Genomic DNA, 7083 nt, shown 5'->3' on the forward strand with positions numbered 1-7083 from the left:
TGAGGTGACACGGACACTATGCAGAGCTATAGATAGTCTCACCCAGTCTGTGGTCTACTGGGTTCTCTGTCGGTCTCTCCAGAACCTACGCGTGGCAAAAAGCAATGCGCTAAGCAATAATACTTAGTGGTGCCAATAATAGAATAAAAAGAAATAACAAGAAATAAATATGCAGTTAATGTATTGATGTCTCATTGCAGACAAATTTTTGATAATTATTTATAATCTTATTTATTTTGTACTTGTTATATTCATTATTTCATTAAATTTATCCACTTGCATTTTTGGTTGCCCAAGTAACCTATACTAGATGACTGGACTGGATAAACGGGTAAACTAGCACTAGGTATCAAGTACCTCGATCCGTCACACCATCGGTCACATATGTATCTCCTGGTGTGCAACAGAATAGCTAATAAGCTGTAATAAACATTAGGCACAAGGCCAAGTATCATCACAATGTCAGAATGGCTAAAAGCCATAAAATCACAGAATGGCATAATGCCATATGCAGTACTACTAACTGAACCTATTGGCATGCCAACCTATCCAAACCAATCTTACTAGGTGTACTAGGGCATGTTACACTTTCAAATTTTATAATTCTTGAAATTTAAGTTTAGGTGTTACTATTCATTTCATTAGTCAACTAAAATGTTGACTTTTGCATAGACAATAGGCACATTGGTTCTAATATTCCCAACATACCACATTTTGCATTCTAAAGTTATTGGTATTAGTTGCCAATACCATTTCTAAACTTAGTGTTAGTTATTTACAATTTTTGGATTTCAAGCATTATGTTTACTATTCCATTGGTCATTTGTACAGTAGGAATTTGGTAAAGTTATCTTCATGAAAGTTGTTCCTTAATGTGTCTAGTTACATTTATTTTTTTGAATCACTCCATTTGGAGTTTTGTAGCTCAAGTTATGGCCTAAAAACCATAACTGGTCGAATTGCAAACTTTCCAGATTTTTTGGACAGAACGAAATCTATAGTTTTTTGTACATTGAATTTAGGTCTATTTTTGAATATGTTATGATCAAAATTTGAGTTTGGTTTCTTCATAAAAGTCGTAGGTCTATGTCTCAGCTTTCTGCTAGTAAAATTTTAGGTCAATTGGTCCTTTCTACACTGATTTATGACTAAATGAATAAATACTGTTCATTTGGTTATTTTGCCCAAGCAGAATGTAAGTCACCCAGATTAGGGCAATTTTTAGGTTAACTTGGTTTGATTTTCTAGGCAGGGTTTCTTCACCAAAGTTATGCCATTATGTGTTTATTTTCATGTCCAATTGGCTTTGCACAAATTGAACCTCTACAACTCTATTTATAGCTACCCAAACCTACTAGACTCACACCTAGACCTGCAGGTCACCAAGGACAGCACACCTAATTTCAACTCCAACATCCTTACTCACTTCAATTCCTTCTCACACACATTCAAATGGTCACTAATTGACCATTACAAAGTTAACATACCATTACATGAGCAAAGCCTAATGTTGTTCAAGTGTCCACTTTTTTCAAGTTCTTTCATGCATTCCACTTGCATTTAATTTACACAAACCTATTCAATCACTCATCTCATACCAAGGGCAACTCATAACCACTTTGCTATCAAGCAAAATCACCAAACCCTAACCAACCCTAGCTGCCGAAATTTTTAGGGTGCACACACACACATTTTTATTTTGTTTTCTTATATTTCCTACTCATTTCATGCCATTAAACATGAACTAAACCAAAAGTAGTAAGAGTTGGACACTAACCACTTGGAGCAGAATTTCTCCCTTCACAAAACTTCCTCTTTTCTTCCTCTTCTTGCTGCCTAGTAGTGATTTAAGGTGTGAGGATCAAGTTTAGAGTAGGGCTTGTGTGGTTTTATGGTGAGGTTTGGTGTGGAGTGAAGCTTTAGTGGAGCTTCAATGGTGGAATGGTTGGAAGGGAGTGTTTAGGCTAGTTGATGAGAGAGAAGATAGCTAATGACTTTTTTTTATTTTTATCTCTTTTTATTTATTTTAAGTAGTCTTGGTTAATTGTAATTAGTGGTAATGGCTTAATGACATCTTGGTGATGTCATAATTGGTCTTTTATCTCATTTTCTCTTCTTTTCTTCTCTACTCATTTTCAATATACTTTTTATCAATATTTATTCACATTTTATGTCATAATAATTATTTACTCAACTGGAAAAGTCGGCCAAAAATCATATTTGAAGACGAAATGACCAAAATGCCCTCTATTTGGCTTAACAGACCAAAATTGTCTGGACCGATTGAAAAAAATTTTCTAAGCATTTTCTTAGCGTTCTAATGCCTTAAAAACCTCAATGACCCTTCTTTGGAGTCTCAAAAATTAGTTTATGAATTTTCTCCCTAGTCTAGGGCTCCTAGTTGCGAGAATCGCAACTTCCCACTAGGTTACCCATCGCTAGGGTACCGTCTTATTTAACCTGGTTGTACTTTTTTTCTAAAATTTTTCCTAAATTTTTCTTATTAATATTTGAGTTAATTATGGTTCCTCACTTTAGTTTAAATATTTTCCAGACGTTCTAGCTGTCCGGACCGACACTGGTCACCGAAACAGTAGAATGTACGAAATTACTACAGTGAGGGTGTTACAACTCTTCCCCTCTAATTTAAATTTCGTCCTTGAAATTTACTTGATGCAAACAGTTGAGGGAACTATTGCCTCATCGTCTCTTCACTTTCCCAAGTTGCCTCCTCGGTGTTGTGGTGCCTCCAAAGCACTTTCACCTGTGGAATCTACTTATTCCTTAACTTTTTCACTTCTCGAGCCAGGATCCGTATGGGTTCTTCTTCATATGTCAAATCCAGTTGTACTTCAATTTCTTCCATGGAGATGACATGTGAAGGATCTAAGCAGTATCTTCTTAGCATAGATACGTGGAACACATTGTGGATCTTGTCCAGCTCTGGTGGTAAAGCTAGCCTGTAGGCCACTGGACCCACACGTTCAATGACTTCATATGGGCCAATGAACCTAGAGCTTAACTTACCTTTTCTTCCAAACCTCAGTACCTTCTTCCACAGTGATACCTTGAGGAACACTTTGTCGCCAACTGCATATTCTATTTATTTTCTCTTCAGGTCGGCATAAGATTTTTGTCTGTCTGAGGCAACCTTCAGATTGTCTTTGATTAGTTTTACTTTCTCCTCAGTCTGTTTCACCAGGTCTGGCCCTACCAGTTTATCTTCACCCAATTCAGTCCAGCACACTGGAGTTCTACATTTCCTCCCATACAGTGCTTCATACGGGGCCATTTGGATGCTAGCTTGGTAGCTATTGTTGTATGCAAATTCTACTAGTGGGAGGTATCTATCCCAACTTCCCTCAAACTGAATGACACAACTCCCCAGCATATCCTCAAGGACCTGACATATATTTCATGTTATTATTGTCATTTCAGTTCAATATTTGTATTAGTTCAATTGGTTTTAATTGTTTACTTGGATCACTCTTTCTGATTGCCCATCCGTCTAAGGATGAAAAGCTGTGCTGAAGTGGAGTTGTGTACCCAAGGATTCATGCAACTTATTCTAAAATCTTGATGTAAACCTTGGGTCTCTATCAGATATGATGGAAAGTGGAATTCCATGCAGTCTAACTATCTCACTGATATACAATTCTGCTAACTTCTCCAGTGATTAGTCAGTCCTAACTGGCAAAAAGTGTGCTGACTTCGTCAATCTATCTACTATCATCCATACTGCATCATGCTTCTTCTGGGTGAGAGGTAGACCACTTACAAAATCCATGGTGACCTGATCCCATTTCCATTCAGGTATACGTATAGGCTGTAGCAAACCCGATGGAACTTAATGTTCTGCCTTGACTTGCTGACATGTCAAGCATTTAGTCACATAGTCAGCTATGTCCTTCTTCATACCAGGCCACCAATAATGAAGCTTCAGATCATGGTACATTTTTGTACTTTCTGGGTGCATAGCATAAACACTGGTGTGTGCCTCTTTCAGAATATTGGCTTTCAATTCTCTATCATCTGGTACACATATTCTTCCCTCATCTGCTTTCACTCATAGTCAGTGGCCTTCCCTTCTGAGATTTTACTCATAGTAGTCATTAAGTTCTCATCTACCTTCTGCCCATCCAAAATCTGCTGTAGCAGGTTTGGCCTTACTTGCAACTCAGCCAAAATAGCTCCATCTCGAGCCAAGAATAGATGGGCATTCAATGATCTCAAAGCTATGATGGATTTTCTACTCAAGGCATCAGCAACTACATTTGCCTTCCCAGGATGATAGTCAATCACACAATCATAGTCCTTTAGGAACTCAATCCATTGCCTATGTCTAAGGTTGAGCTCCTTCTGGTTTGGCAAGTATTTTAGACTTTTGTGGTCTGTGTAAATGTAGCACTTTTCACCATACAAGTAGTGCCTCCATATCTTCAGTGCAAAGATAATTGCTGCAAGTTCTAGATCATGGGTAGGGTAATTCTGTTCATGTGGCCTTAGCTGCCTGGAAACATAGGCGACCACCTTCGCCTCTTGCATCAATATACACCCTAACCCATTATGAGAGGCATCACTGTAGACCACAAAGTTCTTTCCCGACACTGGTTGTGTTAACACTGGTGCCTCTGTCAACATAGCCTTCAACTTCTCAAAACTGGCCTGACACTTGTCATTCCAGTCAAATCTGACATTCTTGTGTAACAACTTGGTCATTGGAGCGGCTATTAAAGAAAATCTCTTCACAAATCTTCTATAATACCTAGCTAGCCCCAAGAAGCTTCTAACCTCAGTTGTATTCCTGGGAGGCTTCCATTCCATCACTGCTTCTATTTTCTTGGGATCCACTCTAATCCCATCAGCTGACACTATGTGTCCAAGGAATGCAATCTCACTCAACCAGAAAACACACTTGGACAACTTAGCATGCAGCTTCTTTTCTCTCAGGGTTTGCAGAACAATCCTCAAATGCTCATCATGTTCTTCACTGGTCTTGGAATACACCAAAATATCATCAATAAAGACCACTTCGAACCGATCTAGGTATGGATGGAAGATACGGTTCATAAGGTCCATGAATGCTGTTGGTGCATTTGTTAGGCCAAAGGGCATCACCAGGAACTCATAATGCCCATACCGGGTACTGAATGCAGCCTTTGGCACATCTGCATCCTTCACCCTCATCTGATGATACCCTGATCTGAGATCAATTTTGGAAAATACTCCTGCTCCCTTCAACTGATCAAACAGATCATCAATTCTAGGCAACGGATATTTGTTCTTCACTGTCACTTTATTCAACTACCGGTAATCGATACATAACCTCAAAGTCCCATCCTTCTTCTTCACAAACAGCACTGGAGCTCCCCATGGTGACACACTGGGGCGTATGAACCCCTTATCCAGTAACTCTTATAACTGGATTTTCAATTCCTTCAATTCTGTGGGTCCCATCCTATAAGGAGCAATAGAGATTGGTGTTGTACCTAGCAGTATCTCAATAGCAAATTCGACTTCCCTTTCTAGTGGTAAGCTGGGCAATTCTTTAGGGAACACATCTGGGAAGTCTCTTACTGTGGATATGTCACACAGATCTGGCTTAGCTTACCTAGTGTCCGCCACATGCACTAGGTAGGCTTCACAGCCTTTTCTCATCAGTTTTCTTGCCATTGTGGTTGAGATGACATTGGACAAGAAATCTATCCTTTCCCCCACAAATGTAATCTCATTACCCTCAGGAGTTTTCAAGGAAATTCTCTTCAATTTACAATCAACCATTGCTTGATGATATGTGACAACCAGTTCATTCCTAAAATCATGTTAAACTCACGGAAAGGAAACTCGATCAGGTCTGCTAAGAATTCATACTCCTGAATCCTTAATGGGCAACCTTTGTAGACTTTGTTCACCACTATACTGTAGCCCAATGGATTAGTGACCAGGATTTCTTAGTCACTCTCCCCTACTAGTATCCCCCTTTCTACAGGTAGGTTGATATAGATGTATGAATGAGTGGATTCTGGATCTACCAATGCATGCACAGATGTATTGTAGAGGGAGAACGTACCCCTCGTGACGTCCAAGGCATCTTGCTTGTCCTGAGCTCTTATGGCATAGGCTTTGGCAGGTGCTCTGACCTCTGGCCTTTCTGCTGGCTCAGATGCAGGTCTCTGTGAAGGTCCCACTGCCTCAGATTTACCAGATTTCCTACCCCTTTGTGGTACAGGAGCAGGTCTATCTGCTTGTGTTGGAGCAGCTATAGCAGTTCTGCGTGGACAGTTCCTTAACTGATGCTCTGTTGACCCACACCTTAAACAGGCACCCGTCACTCTCCAACACTCCCCCTTATGCCACTTCAGGCAATGCGAACATGCAAAAGATACTGGGGCTGGTCTCTTGAACCCCGTCCCTAGAGAGCTGCCCATTAATGGTGTGGACTGACCTCTCCTAGGGGTGAACTGTGGCCTGGGCCCCTGGGACTGACCCTGACCTTGAGGTTGGCCTGAACTCTGTGCAGGTGGACCTTTGAACTTCTTCCCAGGTGCAAGAGATGAGCTAGACTGACCCGAGCCCCTCTTCTGCTGTCTGTCTCTTCTAGTCTGCTTACTTATTCTAACTTTCTCAACTTTTAATTCAGCTTCCACTAACTTGGTGAAGTCTATGATTCCCAAGGCAGTAATCATTATCTTTATGTTGTCATTTAATCCCTTTTCAAATCTTTTACACCTCTTGGTTTCATTAGGGACCATCTCCCTTCCATAACGACTCAGTCTGACAAATTCCTTTTCATACTCTACCACTGTCAGTTGTCTCTGGCTTAGGTTAATGAACTCTCTTCTTCTCTCTTCTAGATATACACTACTCACATACTTCTTCTTGAATTCTAAGAGGAAAAAGTTCCAAGTTATTAATTATGGCTGCACTTCACTAGACACTATATCCCACCATTGGTAGGCATCATCTTACAACAGAGATACAGCAGCTTCTAGATTTTGCTCTGGAGTGCAGTGGAGTTACTTTAAAACCATCCCTGCTCCATTCAACTAGTTTTCGGCTGCAACAGAATCATTTTCTCTCTTG

Source organism: Hevea brasiliensis, chromosome 18, assembly GCF_030052815.1.
Source record: "Hevea brasiliensis isolate MT/VB/25A 57/8 chromosome 18, ASM3005281v1, whole genome shotgun sequence".
Lineage (NCBI taxonomy): Eukaryota > Viridiplantae > Streptophyta > Magnoliopsida > Malpighiales > Euphorbiaceae > Hevea > Hevea brasiliensis.